Below are 16,131 nucleotides of genomic sequence, written 5' to 3'. Positions count from 1 at the left end.
AAAGGAATAAACAGTAACTTGGCCGAAATATCTTTGAGATAATTCTTTCATGCTATTTAATATCTTTGCCTTTTTCACTTCACTGATTTACTCAGTAGGCAGATAAAGAGTTAACTAAGCCATTGACACTCTGGAAGTGTCTTCTTAACAATGTTGATTAAAGATTTTTTATCCAGGGTGGGACTTAAAGGGTGGAAGGGGCTTGGCGGCTTCCACATACTTCCGTGCTGCAGTAAAATTGCTTGATGCGCATGGGGATTGTTTCTTGTTTCCTGTGTCAGCTTGAGCTGCAGTGGGAACTCTAACCATGAGGCAGTGTTGCCTAGTGGAAAGAGCAGAGAGCTAGGAGTCAAGAAACACTGTTATTTTTACTATCCTGCTTTGTGGTCTTTGACAGGTGACCTACTCTGTGGGGCTCATTCATTAAATTGTATTGTTGAGTGTGCAAAGCACTGTATTAAGCGCTTGGGAGAGTACAATATAACAATGACCGAGCCCATTCCCTGCCCACAGCGAGCTGTAGATGGAGATAAAATACTTGTTCTCCTTTCCTCTTAGAGTGTGAGCCCCTTCTGGGACCCAAATTGTGTCCAATATTTTATTATTATTAGCAGTTGTAGTAATAATAATAATGTTGGTATTTGTTAAGCGCTTACTATGTGCCGAGCACTGTTCTAAGCGCTGGGGTAGACATAGGGGAATCAGGTTGTCCCACGTGGGGCTCACAGTCTTAATCCCCATTTTACAGATGAGGGAACTGAGGCACAGAGAAGTTAAGTGACTTGCCCACAGTCACACAGCCGACAAGTGGCAGAGCTGGGATTCGAACTCATGAGCCCTGACTCCAAAGCTCATGCTCTTTCCACTGAGCCACGCTGCTTCTCATTACTAGTAGTAATGATAGTAAGAGGCTGCACGGCCTAGTGGCAAGAGCCCGGGTTGGGGAGTCAGAGGACTAATCCCGGCCCCGCCTCCTCTCTGCTGGGTGACCTTGGGCAAGTCACTTAACTTCTCCGTGCCTCAGTTACCTCATCTGTGAAATGGGGACTGAGTCTGTGCACCCTCATGGGACAACCTCATTACCTTGTATCTACCCCAGAGCTTTGAATAGTGCTTGGCAAATAGTAAGCACTTGATAGATACCATCGTTATGATTATTAATAGTAGTAGTATCTGTTAAGCACTTACTATATAGCAGGCACTGTACATCATCTTGTATCTACCCCATTACTTAGCAGAGTGTTTGACGTTGCTTAATTCTCTCCAGAGTGCTTATTATGATGCTTAGCACCCAGTAAGCTTTCCATAAAGATGATCGATTAATTAATAATGATGCTCACTATAAATTTCAGTAGTTAAGCTCTGAACAACTTCCTTGCCCTGTTTGCAGGCTGTTGGAGTTTGACCAACTCAGCTGAGCCGTCTGACGAGCTTTTCGGTTGTTCTGTTTGCGTTTGAGCCTTAGCAGTGCATTCCCCGCCTCGTTCCATTCCCCAGCCACGGCACCCCGCCACCCACGTCCCCCCAAATCCACACATATTTGGCTTTAACTCTGGGAAACTCCAGTGGGTTTGACTCGGGAACCTAATCCACTTTGTTCAATGTACAGCTGGTTTCGCCTTCCAGGTGGTAAACGTCTCGTGGGCAGGGATGATGCCTAGAGAAGCAGCGTGGCTTAGTGGAAGGAGCCCGGGCTTGGGAGTCAGAGGTCGCGGGTTCTAATCCCGATTCCGCCACTTGTCTGCTGTGTGACTTTGGGCGAAGCACTTATCCTCTCTGTGCCTCAGTTACCTCATCTGTAAAAATGGGGATTAAAAAATGTGAGCCCCACGTGGGACAATCTGATCACCCTCTATCTACCCCAGTGCTTAGAACAGTGCTCTGCACATAGTGAGCGCTTAACAAATACCATAATTTTATTACCGACTCTACGGCATTGTACTTTCCCTAGTGCTTAGTACAGTGCTCTCTACATGCGGTAAGCACTTAAAAACAGTGCGGCCTAGGGAAAAGAGCTAATCCCAGCTCCTCCCCTTGCCTGCTGCGTGACATTGGGTAGGTCACTTAACCTCTGTGTTCCTCTGTGAAATATGGATTAATTCCTTCCCCTTCTGACAGAATGGGAGCCCCGTGTGTGACAGGGACTGCATTCAACTCATATATTTCTCATCTTGCCCAAGCGCTCAGTAAAGTGGTCTGCACACAATAAGTGCTCAGTAAATATGATTGAATGAATTTTTCCCTCTAGTCTATAAGCTCATCCTCTAGACTCTGAGCTCACTGTGGGCAGGGAATGTGTCTGCCAACTCTCTCAAGTGCCTAGTACAGTGTTCTGCACACAGTAAGTGTTTAATAAACGCAATTGATTCCTCTGCACTTAGTACAGTGCTGGAATATAGTAAGCACTTAGCAAGTACCATAAAAGAGACCACTGATTGATTGTTATACTTGGTTCTGCTGTTTTCTCACAGAATAGAACCCCAGTGTGAAGTGCAAGGAACCCGTCCTGGGTAAATACACAAACCATTTTAACTTTCAGTGTTTTACAAGTACTGCATAAAGATGTGTACAGATAGCTATAGATGGGGTGAGACTTAATCACTGCCAAACGCACTGAAAGTACTCAGTGCAAACCATGAAGATATTGGACAGGTAGCAATTAAAATATAATACTAGATGCAGTTCCAATTTCATAGGAAAGTTTTAGTGGGAAGACTACGAGGATTTAAAAGTGAAATTAACCTTCACTTCGGAACATTGACAGGTAGCATCCAGTATTGAGAATTCTGTACTATCTATCCTTAGTTAAGATATGCAGGGGAAGAACTTGCCCTTCTCCCAAGATTAGAATACTTTTTGGTGTTCTGGAATACTTAGAATATCTTCTAGCTCCCAACTCCATCTTAGAAACAGTGTGGTTCAGTGGAAAGAGCCCGGGCTTGGGAGTCAGAGGTCATGGGTTCAAATCCTGGCACTGCCACTTCTCAGCTGTGTGCCTTTGGGCAAGTCACTTAACTTCTCTGTGCCTCAGTTACCTCATCTGTAAAATGAGGATGAAGACTGTGAGCCTCAAGTGGGACAACATGATTACCCTGTATCTACCCCAGCACTTAGAACAGTGCTTGGAACATAGTAAGCGCTTAATAAATACCAACATTATTATTATTATTATCATCATTATTATCGTTATCCTCAGCTATGAAGACAAACTCTGCCAAGAGGGCTATTAGGAAATGCAGGCATTGAGTCTCTTTTCTTCTTGGGAAATGTAGTTTTCTCATTTTTTTCCCCTGCATTTCCCTTGCCCTCTTCCAAACGGATTTCTGTTGGTTTCACATCATTCATTCCTTCATTCAATCGTTGTTACTGAGCACTTACTATGTGCAGAGCACTGTACTAGGCACTTGGAATGCACAGTTCGGCAACAGATAGAGAAAATCCCTGGGCAACAATGGGCTCACGGTCTAAACGGGGGAGGCAGAAAACAAAACAAAACAAAACAAGTAGTCGGACGTCAATATCATCGAGATAAATAGAATCACAGATATATACACATCATTAACAAAATAAATAGAGTAATAAATAATATATACAAACATGCACAAGTGCTCTGAGGAGGGGAAGGGGGAAGAGCAGAGGGAGGGAGTAGGGAATGGGGAGGGGAGGAGGAGCAGAGGGAAAGGGAGGGTTCAGTGTGGGAAGGCCTCCTGGAGGAGGTGAGCACTCAGTAGGGCTTTGAAGAGGGGGAAAAATAGGGAACGCTTCACGACCCAGCTCGCTGCTCAAAAACTGACTGTGACACAGCACGACCTTACAATCCTCGAAGTAGCTGAGCTAGAATTAGGACTGTGACTGCCTCTGAATCCTTTCAAGTCTTTCTGGACTACCACCAGCAGACAGAGTTTTACCCACATGCATTTCTGATTGACCCTCGATTTACCCTGGGTTTGTGTCCTGAGGTGATCTAATGTGAAGTGAGTCCACTTTAACGGCTTTAGTTTTCAAATAGAAAGAGATCTGATTGAAACGTAGAGAGGGAAGTTTATTCACAGGACAGGAGCTAAAAACAGGATTTCAAGAGTTTGATTGATAAAAGCTCAGGGATGAAAAGCTGAGCCTAACATCTTCAAATGTTTCTCGTCTCCCTCCTCTTTTGAGGTCACTCTTTGCAGAAGCCCGTTGATCTGGCAGATCAGAGCCTCAGTCGTTTTCATCAAGGACGTATTCCAAGGAAATACAAGCAATCATGTAAGATCAACGTCTCTTTTCTGAAGGAAAAAGGTGTGGCAGGAGAGGTGGAGTCCTGGGGAGCAAAACAATACACGAGATGTAAATTTAAATCAGTTCAAATAATAATAATGATAATAATATGCAACTAAGAACTGTCAGTATCAGGCGTTGGCAAAGGTCTTTATATTTGAAGTTCTGTTTTCAAGACATCTCCACTTGGATTTCTTGTGTCACCTCAAACTTAACATGTCCTAAACAGATCTCATCTTCCTACCCATACGCTGGCCTCCTACCGACTTTCCCATCACTGCAGACAGCACCACCATCCTTCCTGTCTCACAAGCCCATAACCTTGGTTTTATCCTTGACTCCTCTCTGTCATTCAACCCACATATTCAATCTATCACTGAATCTCGTTGTTTTATCCTTCACAATGCCACTAAAATACACCCCTTCCTCTCCATCTGAACAGCTATCATGTTAATCAAAGCACTTATCCTATCCCACCTTGATTACTAGAGAAGCAGCGTGGCTCAGTGGAAAGAGCACGGGCGTAGGAGTCGGAGGTCATGGGATCAAATCCCCGCTCTGCCACATGTCAGCTGTGTGACTGTGGGCAAGTCACTTGACTTCTCTGTGCCTCAGTACCCTCCTCTGCCAAATGGGGATTAAGACTGTGAGACTCACGTGGGACAACCTAATTACCCTATATCTACCCCAACATTTAGAACAGTGCTCTGCACATGGTAAGCGCTTAACAAATACCAACATTATTATTACATTATTATTATTACTGTCATCCTCCTTGCTGAACTCCCGGCCTCTTGTCCCTTCCTACTCTGCCCGCTCAGTTCATTTTTGTACAGAAAACTTCCAGGTCCCGCTTCCCCAGTCCTCAACAATCTTCCAGTGGTGTTCCAGCCACCCTCACATCAAACAGAAACACCTTACATCAGCTTTAAAGCACTCAATCACCTTGCCAGCTCCTACCTCATCTAGCTACTCTCCTAGTACAGTCCAACTCGCACACTCTGCTCCTCTAATACAAACTTATTCACTGTACTTTGATCTCATCTATCTCGCTGTCAGCCTCTCGCCCACATGCTGCCTCTGGCCTCTAAAGCCCTCCCTTTTCATATCCGACAATCACTGTCCCCACCTTCCAAGCCTTACTGAAAGCACATCTCATTCAAGAGACCTTCCCTGACAAAGTCCTAATTTCCTCTTTTCCCACTCCCTTCTGCTTCACCTTGACTCGCTCCCTTTATTCATCCCCTCTCCCGGCCTCACAGCACTCATGTACATATCTGACATCTATTTATATTAATATCTGTCTCCCCCTCTAGAATCTAAACTGGCTTGGGCAGTGGCTGTGTCTGTTACATTGTTGTGATGTACGCTCCCAAGCTCTTTGTACAGTGCGTTGCATGCAGTAAGCTCTCAATAAATGTAATTTATTGATTGATTGGATTCTGCCTGTATCCAATTAGCTGGCAGAGTCATTTTCTGACAGTGGCTAGAAAATCTTATAAAGACCAGTTGGGGGTCAAGAGGGTTTTGCTTTTGCTAGATTTGATGGACGAGACGGGCCACGCGGGTACTTGAGTCAGAGGGAGATACATAGAAAAGGTGGTATCATCTTTCCAAAATGGTCTGGGCCAACCAGAAATTAACCACCCTTACAATGATGTTATCCGGAAAAGGGGGCAAATGGAAAGAGAACATTTCTTCCTCAGTCAGTCAAGCAATCAGTAGTACTTATTGAGTAGTTCCCGTGTGCTTGGGAGAGTACAGTGCAGTAGAGTTGGGTGGCATGTTCCTTTCCTCTTGAGCTTTATCTTCTCTCCCTGTTTTAGCCACAAAATAAGAAATTGCTTGTAGATTTCTTTTTCCCCAGCTTTACTACCAGGAATCATGCCAAGGAGCAAATGTGATATTGGCAACACTGAAGGGAAGGTCATCATACAACCTGGGAGTCAAAAAGACCTGGGTTTTAATCCTGGCTCTGTCACGTGTCTGCTGTGTGAATTTGGGCAAGTCACTTCTTCTGATTGGGCCTCAGTTACCTCATCTATTAAATTGGAATTAAGACCATGAACCCCATGAGGGATATGGACCGTATCTACCCCATGTTTATTACAGAGCCTGGCATATAGTAAATCCATTACAAATACCATTCAAAGGAGACTTTTTTGTAGTCAATCTGTACCATATCAAACAAATGTTTTCCAAAGCATAATCTCAATTATTCTTCCCAGTTAATTCATCTTTGGAGATAATCTGTGCCTTAATTTATATACCTATACATTTGCAGTTCCCTTACCAAGTAGAGATTATAATCTAATCTCCCAGAATTGAAAAGAAAATTCAGTTCATTTGATAATGTAGAAAGTGAAAGTTGTAGCCCAACATACTGTTTCATTGGGTTTCCAGCTCAACATCACAAAAGGAGTGGAAACCTCTCCCTTTCATCTCATCATAGAGCTAGTCTCCAAGTCTAATTAGGACTGATGGTATGTCAGTTTCGATATCTGCCTTGCTTTGGTGTTTGTTGTTCTGTTGTTGCGCACTGAAATAACAGCCCTTTCCATAACTAATGCTGAAGAGTTCTGCTTTCTACATCTATTTTGTGAGGCCCCTAGCCTTTGAAGTTCATTTTGTCACAGGAACACAGACACAGTGTTTTAATTCTGCAACAACTTTTGTGACAGTTAACGAATTAGATACCTGCGAATCAGACTCCTTTGCATAGAATATAGAGTGGAAATCAGTCCATGGGAATACCAGAGAGCTACGATCAGCTAAGCCATTAATCGTCAGTGTTGTGAGCACCTAGTGTTTTCAGGGCCCTCTGCTTAAGAGCGTACAACTGAGGTGAAAGCCACAGTCCCTTTCCCCAAAGAGTTGATGATCCAATAGCAGAGACAGGTACAGTATTATTCAAAGAGAAGAGAAAAAGAGAAGGAAACAATGGGCAGGTGAAATAAATTCATTTTAAATAAACTGATGTGTATGAAAATGGTCAAGCTTCCCAGTCCGCAAAATCTTCCAGTTGTTTCCCATCCACCCTCACTTCAAAGAGAAACACCTTACCATCAGCTTTAAAGCACTCAGTCACCTTGCCAGCTCCTATGTCATCTAGCTATTCTAGTACAGCCATCCTGGAGAATGGTTGAGGTCCTTCTGTTTTCCTGCCTCAATGTGTATGGAGAATTCCTCCCCGCGACTCTCCTCCCACCTCCTCCCCCCGCACTGCCACATAGCCTGGGCACAGACTCCCTGAGCTTTTTTGGGTATTGTCCTCTTTGTTTATGAAGATAGACTTACTTAGAGGCAGTGAGGCTTAGGAAAAAAAAAAACAACCCTGAAGTCTGGATTCAGGGTTCCAATCCCAGCTCTACCACTAGCTTGCTTTGTGACCTTGGGCAAGTCAATCCACCTCTCTGGGCCACCAGTCCTTCAGTCAGTCAATCAATCCATGCTATTGTGTGTGCGTACAGTGTGCAGCGCTCTGTATTAAGCACTAGGGAAAGTGCAGTATAATTGAGTTGGAAGATGTGATTCTTGACCTTAAGGAATCTGCATCTGTTGCTATCCTTAGGTTTAGGTAGGATGGGGACACTCTCTGATGTGATTATCTTATATCCATCCCATTGCTTGGCTCAGTGCTTTAGCACTCAATAAGCAATTGAAGAAGACCACAATCAATGAAGTACAGTATGGAGATTAGTTGCAAGGACAAAAATAAGGCATTCCAGGTCTCTTCTGCACCGCTCGTATGGAGGAGAAGAATAGATGGCACTTACCACATCCATTTGATCACCGGTAATCAATCCCTCCATTGATTGCCACTTTGCGGTTTGCAGCCCATCATCTCAGGACGCGACCGTCTTTGGATCAAGCCGCCTCGGGTAACTTCATCGGACCCATTTTACTGAAATGAACATCTATCCTGATTTAAATATTCTCCAGGGAATGATATTCTATAGTCTCCTTGGGGATCTCTTTCAACCTTACTGTCAACCCTTCCACTAAATGATGCCATTTTGAGGCACTTCTTTCATTTCTTTCATTATCCTGAAAGGTTTTGAGTTGTGCATTAAACCTATTCCCCAATAAATTCTCCCAACTCAATCCAGATGACAGCCATTATGCCCACGGACCGTGAGCTGCTTGGGAAACGGAGAGATTAATAAAAAAAAGTGGGGTTCTTTTGACACCATCTTAAAGATGAAGAAAAGGAGCTAATAATTATTTGAGGACCATAGAACGTCATTCTTTGTCCTGCCCAGTAAAGTACAAATGCCAGTCTGGTTATTTGCCCAGTTATTAAAACTGATTTATGGCAATCAATCTATATTACTGCAGGTTTGACATTACTTCCCCATAATGCATTGCTCAGTGAGGTCAGATAGGATGCAGACTCACCAGAAGGTTTCAGTGCCGTTTAACATCACTACTGTATTGGCGATTTGACATGTATTATAGAAAGTAAAGTACCTTGCCAAGTGAATTCCTATTTCCCAGATCTGTTCCTGAAAAGTAGGATGTTATCTCCCTGGTTTAAATGGCAGTATGCATTCTCATGCAATATGAGTTCAGATGCATCTTCTACCCCTTCTTCATAATAAACACTTGATCCTTGGTGGTAGGTAACTACTAAAGAAATGAAAACCAGGAGCATGGCTTTATGAAATGAAATTAAGTAGTAGATTATTTTGACACGGGTGGTTTATGCACGCAGCTTTGGGTTTAGAAAAGAAGGCTTGGAACTGTAAGTCTTCCCAGGCTTCCTGAGGCTTTTAGACAAAGTCTCGGTAGGAAATGGCAAGTCGTGTACTTGATTCATTTAATGACAAATGTATTGTGTTGAGTGAACTGGCACTGGAATGTAATTGCTGAAATCAAGCAAAGCTTCAGTTCCCGTATGAGATGAAGATGTGCGAATGCACGCTGGCAGCAACAATCGAAAGAGCAGCAAGAGAAGGCAGGTTGTCTTCCCATATGGAGTCTCCTCTTCTAGACCTTTATGGGCAGGGAAAGTGACCATAAGCGCCGTTAAATTGTACTGTCCCAGGCGCTTAGTGTGGTGGGCCGTGAATAATAAGCGCTCAATAAATAGTATTGAGATGGTGGAGGAAGAAGTAGCAACGGATGGCAGCCAACGACTTCTTAAATATGCTTTCTATATCGTCTGGGCTTTTTCATTATAAGAATGGAAAGGACCTGTAGTGTTCCTAAAGTTTCACATTTGACTTTTCGTGTTGCTGTGTGTTGAGTAAGACAAACGGGGAGAAAGAGCTAGACAGAGAAAGGCAAAGAAAAGGAGATAAGAGGAAAGGCCAAAAAGAGATAAAGAGAAAAAAAGATACAAGAAAACAGCTGAAAGAAAAAATGAAAAAGGTGGGGATAAATAAATTAAGTGGAAGAAATAAGAATTAGAATCAGTGAGAAATTATAAATATGCAACCACGACCCTGACACTTCTTCTGTAAATTGTCTGATTAGGGCTATCACTAATGTGTCTCTCTGCCTTGTTTTCCTTTGTCACCCCATCTGCTCCCTCCAGTGTCTGAATTTGGCCTTCCATGCTGAAAGCCAAAGAGGCATCTGTTGAAATGCCCTATTCATGAGATTGGAAAATGCGTCAGTGCCCACCGGAGGCCCGTTTTCCTGGATGTCGGACGCGGTTGGTCAAGTCGTTACTGCTAACTGACTTCACACAGGGACAGGAAGGGACTCTATTTTACTTCGGGTGGCATAGTATTTCCTTTTTCAACAGAGAACCGGGAGGCTCAGAAGAGAGGCCACCTCTATTTCAGAGATCCATCCCGGAGGACGTATCCCATAGCGATGAGAAGAAGCTAGCCGCAATGCCAACTACACTGTGGGTTGAATCTCTTGGCCCACTCAGGCTTTCATTCATTCAATCAGATTTATCGAGCCCTTTCTGTGTGCGGAGCACTGTACTAAGTGTTTACGCTTTGTGAGGGTCCTTTTCCTCCCTTCCCTTGTGGGTGTTTCTCCTCTCTTCATCCTCTTCATCAAAGATTCTGAGGCCGTGACCCTCCTTCAGAAGGAAAGAGAGGAGTGACAGTGAACTTCTTGAGGGTAAGAATGAGGCCCATTCATTCTATTGTTCTCTCCCTTGGGCTCAGTACAGTGCATGCAGAAGCTATTCAGTACATGCTGTTGATTGACAGGAGCGAACCATCAGCGGATAGGCAGAGACAGGTGAGAGAGCTGACAAGTAGGAACCCGAGCTGGATGAAATGAACCAGCCAAGTGGAGAGGATAGGACAGGGAGAGCCGTCGGAAAGGAAAGATGGTAGGCTACATAGCCTTTGCAGAAGAAGTGTCAGGGTCAGTGTCGTCTTGTACACATCTCCCTTCTCTGGAAAAGCCCTTAATCCTTACCTGTTTCTCTCCACATCAAGCAGAATCACCTGACCAATAAATAATAGACAATAAATATGATGGGCTGACTGACTGTTTACTGGATTTAAGGCAGTTCATAGACTCTCTCCCTCTTTAGACACATTTTTTTTCCTATATTGTATTTCTTAAGTGCATACTATGTGCCAAGCAATATAAGTGCTGGGATAGATACAAACTAATCAGATCAGTCACAGTTCATGTCCCCCAAGGGGCTCACAGTCTTAATCCCCATTTTACAGATGAGGTATCTGAGCTACAGAGGGGGTTAAGTGACTTGTCCAAGGTCACACAGCAGACAGGTGGAGGAGCAGGGATTAAAATCCAGGTCCTTCTGACTCCTAGACTCATGCTCTATCCACTAGGCCATGCTGCTTCTCTCACTTCTCCCACTCTTCTCTCACTGCACCCCAGCACACATTTTTCATTCCTCCCAAGTTCACCTTCTCACTGTTCCTCCTTCTCGACTCTCCCAATACCTTGATCACACCTTCCTGCTATGAAATCCCTTCCTGATCAAATTTCCAAAGAGGCTTGGAACACTTTCATGATCTCTCAGATTTGTACATCAGAAATACTGACATCCACATCCAGCAGTCTCCCAGATTCTTCATGATGTGTTTAGACTCCTGTGCTGGAAGCATTTCCTACTATTGGATATCACAGTATAATTTAACTCCAGCTCGCACATAATAATAGTAGTAATAGGTGGAGAATAGATCTACTAACTCTATCTTGTAGCCTCCCAAGTGCTTAGTACAGTGCTCTGCACACAGTAAGCACTCAATAAATATGATTGTTTCCTAGTATTGCCCCTCGAGACACTGAGGGACAGAACTTGTCTAATTCCCGCCTGAGTATTCTATTTTACAAATTCTGTCCCTCAGCGTCTCTGGGATTAGCTGGGATTAGAACTCAGTCCCTCTGGCTTGCAGGCTTGTGATCTTTCCACTAAGCCACACTTTTTCCCTGCTTGCATGTGAACTCGGGGATTGGCATTCCTGATCCACCCACGACCTCTGACTCCCAAACCCGTGCTCTTTCCACTAAGCCACGCTGCTTCCCACTACTTGGCATGTAGTAAGTACTTTCACAAGTCTTGTCTTCTGCCATCTAGCCATCTTACGATGATGATGATGATGATGGTGGTATTTGTTAAGCCCTTACTAGGTGCCAAGCACTGCCCTAAGTGATGTGAGGGGGTGGGGGCCGGGACTAGTCCTGAATCTCACTAGTTCTGAATCTCTTGACCTCTAGCCTCTTGATCGTTCTCCTAGGGCAGGCTGCTCCCTTCAACATACTTTGTCTGACTCTTCATTGCTATTAGAGTAAAAAACCATTGTGCCATCTATCAGGTCATTCCATGCCTTCATGTTCTTTGACATGGTAAGGGATTACGAGCCCTTCAAGTGACAGTAGCCATGCCTAATTCCCATCTGCATAGTCTTTCCCAGGGCTAAGTAGAGTGTTCTGCTCATAGTAAGAGCTTAAATATTAGTATTCATGGTATTATTGTGCATTTACTGTGTACCAAGCACTGTACACTGCGAGAGTCATCGGGGAAAAGCCCTGGAGAAGATGTGATTCCCGAAAGGCTTTGAAGGTAGGGAGGGCAGTGGCTTGCCAGGGAATTCTTCTCCAGTGTGCTGACACTTCCAAACAAGCCTGCCACTCATACCTCTTTGTTCCGGGTGTTGGAGCCGAGGTCAGTGTTATAAGGACGCTAGTGATATTTTTGTAATTTAATGCTGTGTTTCTAGCCGGGTTGTCAGGGGGGAGAGGGGGGCGAAGGGAGGGGGTTGTTCCCATTTCACTTAAGAGGCAGAGTCCTTCCATCCCCTTGCATCATTTTTTGTTGCCATATAACACTTTAAAAGCTCCCTGGCTGACAGCTGGGGCCGGAGGCAGTGATCTGCTGGGAGAGACATAATGCACTGACAATAATGCCTCTTCTGTAAGCACTGCAGTCTTACAGACAAGAATGGATTTGAGGATCGCGAAGCAATAATGTTAGTTTGGGGCCTTGAAGGACGGATACGCACCCGGATCAGAGGCCGAGGTTTTTGTGTTTTGCTTCGCGTTGTTTTTCCCATCAAAATTAGGCCCAGACTTTAGTGTTAGAGTTGAGACTCTGCAAAGCTGGAGTCCTCAGATTTAGGTTGTTAATCAAAATGGAAAAAATGATCAGACTGGACTGGGACTGGTTGAGCATACAGAGGTAGAATCAGCTTCTCAGTAAAAGCTCCACGGAAATATCTTCTTGGTTGATCCATTCAGGTCTCTGATACCCTTTGGGGGGAAAGAAGACTTCCTTAATTCAAGCTTGCTTTCAATCAGTCAGTCAGTGGAATTTATTGAGCACTTACTCTGTACTGTATTAAGTGCTTGGGAGAATACAGTACAACACATTTGTTAGATGCATTCCCCCTCACCACAAGCTTATCCTCCTCAGATAACAAAGCTGAAGAGATCTGTGGGCAGAGGATTGGCAAAGCAAAGAGTAGAGAAGCATTATGGCTTCCTGGGAGTCAGAGAATGCGGGTTCTAATTCTGGCTCTGCTGTTTCTGTTATGTGACCTTAGGCAAGTCACTTAATTTCTCTGGGCCTCAGTTACCTCATCTGTAAAAAGGGGATGAAATCCTACTCCCCATCTATGTAGCCTCAGGTAGAGCAGGGAATGTGTACAACCTCATCAACTCTATTTTAGCATTTAGAACAGTGTTTGGCACATAGTAAGCACTTAACAAGTGTCATCATGATTATTAAAATCTGGTTGGAGACATCTCTACATGGAAGTGACCTTATACCTTTCCCGTAATTCTTTCTTTTTCCTCTCTTGGGAGATAGAGTTGGGAATATGAAAATGGAAACAAATTAAACTCTGGAGAAAAGATGAGTAATTGGAAAGAAAAAGAGAAGATGCTAATCTACACTTTCTCCTCTTTGAGGATAATTGATGGACCTTTAATCAAAAATTGGTATTTATTTACTCCTTACTGTGTGCAGAGCACTGTGCAGAGAACTTGGGAAAGTACACTTTAACAGAGTTCATAGATGTCATCCCTGTCCAATCTGACTGTGTGGACAGAGACCGTCCTGTTAAGCAAATTTCCCAAGATTGATGATTTTAGAGGCAAATTTACAAAGCAGTTATTTCCTTTCTCATGTCTACTATAGTTTACTTTTGGCACTGCTAGCAAATGGGTGGAGTGAGGGAGAGGCAAGGTGAGACTCCCTCCGCTTGAAGGCCACCTCCCAGAGATCACCCATTTACCCATTTTCACGGGAACAGCACCCACTGACTTATTCCCAATTTCCTAGAGCTGCTGGGGAGACAGATTTTTGAAGAGAAAGAAAAACCAAAGGGGATTAAGACTAAGAAGGGTAACCCTTCTGCATTTTTCCTGAAGGAGGAAACTTGGAGTCAGAAGACCTGGGTTCTAGTATCTGACTCTGCTACTTGCCTTCTCTGTGAGCTTGGATAAGCTACTTAGCTTTTCTGTGCCTTAGTCTCTCATCTATAAAATATCTGTTCTAACTCCAGCTTAAATTATGAGCTCCATGTGGATAAAGACTTTAAGATTTAATCGCATTGTTCCAACCCCAGGATTTAGGCAGTACTTTGGCAGGGAAAAAAAACAAAGCAACCCTTAATTATTACACTAATTATTGTTATTATTATTTTCAATACTGATATTGAATTATGATTATTATCACGTCAATGGTGTCCTTAGAGATATTCAGTTTAGTAGAGTGAAAAGAGCAAAATTTAGATTCAGATGGGCTAGGTAATGGTTTGGTAAGTAGTCAGTGCAGACAGTTGGTGTTGATTTGGGAAATTTGGAGGTGAATTTTTTGAATTTATGTTTTTAAATTTCCTTTCTCATTAAAGGAAAGAGTTAGGGGAATTCCTGGAATGGTGATAAGGGTAGTATAATATCCAACCCCAAGACTCTGCCCTTCCCCAAATGGAGAAGGTTAGATCATTTTTAAAGGCAGAGGGTAAGGAACTAGAGCAGAAGGAGAGGTGGCTATTGTGGCCGCTATATATAGTAATCATTTATCAATACTGCACAGTTCCCACAGTAATTAATTTCCATTTCCACTGAAGCCTGATCGAAGTGGGCTGTTTTATCTCCTTCTGGTGGCTGAAGATGCTTCTGGTTTGATGCACCAGATCTTGTAGCCATGAACATCATCCTTATTTTTTGAGGGCAGAATAAACCCTGAAAGTTTCAGACTGCTCCCTAAGAATCCACATCCTTAATTAGGAGGTTCATGAATTAATTCCAAATACCATAATTTATTTTATATTGCAATAATCATATTTTTGAAAACCTTGTATAAAGGGGAAAAGCAGGCTTTAGTAATGATTGATTCTATCAGACCGAAAGAGTTTGGAGGGTGCTGGTTCAAAGATACTATTGTGACAGGAATTTTTGATACAAATTCTTATATTATAACAATATAACAGTAACCTAACCAAGTTCACTACTAGAAGAAGGCTTTGCACCCTTGACACCCATTGTTATTTACTGCCAAAAAAGCAAAGAAACCCAAAGTGCTATGACTGAGTAAGACTGAGGCAGAGGTGGGGAAGCTTAATAGCATCACTCCTTGACCAGCACTGCTGTCTCTCCCTATATCTCCAACTTGTGTTATGCCCGGAACAGATTTATGTTGGTGTAGAAATAAGATTTCTCAATTATCATTTCACTGTGTATCCAAGTAATGTCTTGAAAGCACTCATTCTAGTTTAAGTTTCTGCACATTTCCAAGAGCTTTGAGATGAACCAAAATACGAGGTTGATTCTCAACATTTCCCTAAATCCCAAGCACATTTTAGAATGCAGTTTGTCATCCTTTCCTAGTCATTGTCTCCTTCTGCTGAACTCACTTGAGTCATTAGACCGGGTAAAATCACTCTCTCTTAAAGGGATTGTAATTTAGGTTTCCGTTTGGACAGATTTTTCCAGGGAAATAACCCCAGCCCTTCTGATTCTCCACCTTGGCTCTTTGTTTTCCAGTCCTCCCTCTAACAACCTGGACCCAAGATCCACCCTTTCCTCTCCATCCAAACCTCTACCTTGGTACAATCTCTCATCATATTCCGACTGGATTACTGCATCAGCCTCCTTTCTCCCAACCTCCTGTCTCTCCCTGCTTCAGTCTATACTTCAATCTACTGCCCGGATTATCTTTATACAGAATCGCTCTGGGCATGTCACTCCCCACCCCTCCCCCTCAAAAATCTCCAGTGGTTGCCTATCAACCTTCGCATCAAGCAAAAACTCCTCACTATTGGCTTCAAAGCTGTCCATCCCCTTGACCCCTCCTACCTCACCTCCCTTCTCTCCTTCTACAGCCCAGCCCATACACTCCGCTCCTCTGCCACTAACCTCCTCATGGCCCCTCGTTCGAGCCTGTCCCTCCGTCAACCCCTGGCCCATGTCCTACCACTCACC

General features: G+C 43.5%; 1 protein-coding gene across 2 annotated transcripts in view; it reads left to right on the top strand.

The window, feature by feature from the left end:
- CDH12 (cadherin 12) overlaps nt 1-16,131 on the top strand; it is a 503,695-nt gene that overhangs the window by 349,376 nt on the left and 138,188 nt on the right. Inside the window, exon 1 of one of the 2 annotated variants that reach the window (XM_039910661.1) lies at nt 4,167-4,248. The exons of the other annotated variant lie outside the window; for it this stretch is intronic. The gene's annotated coding sequence lies outside the window, so the exon portion shown is untranslated. Of the gene's footprint in view, nt 1-4,166; nt 4,249-16,131 lie in introns of those variants that run through there. 2 annotated transcript variants of the gene reach the window in all.

The sequence above is a fragment of the Ornithorhynchus anatinus genome, chromosome X3, assembly GCF_004115215.2.
Source record: "Ornithorhynchus anatinus isolate Pmale09 chromosome X3, mOrnAna1.pri.v4, whole genome shotgun sequence".
In the NCBI taxonomy this organism is placed as follows: domain Eukaryota; kingdom Metazoa; phylum Chordata; class Mammalia; order Monotremata; family Ornithorhynchidae; genus Ornithorhynchus; species Ornithorhynchus anatinus.
This window is presented reverse-complemented; position numbering and strand designations above follow the sequence as displayed.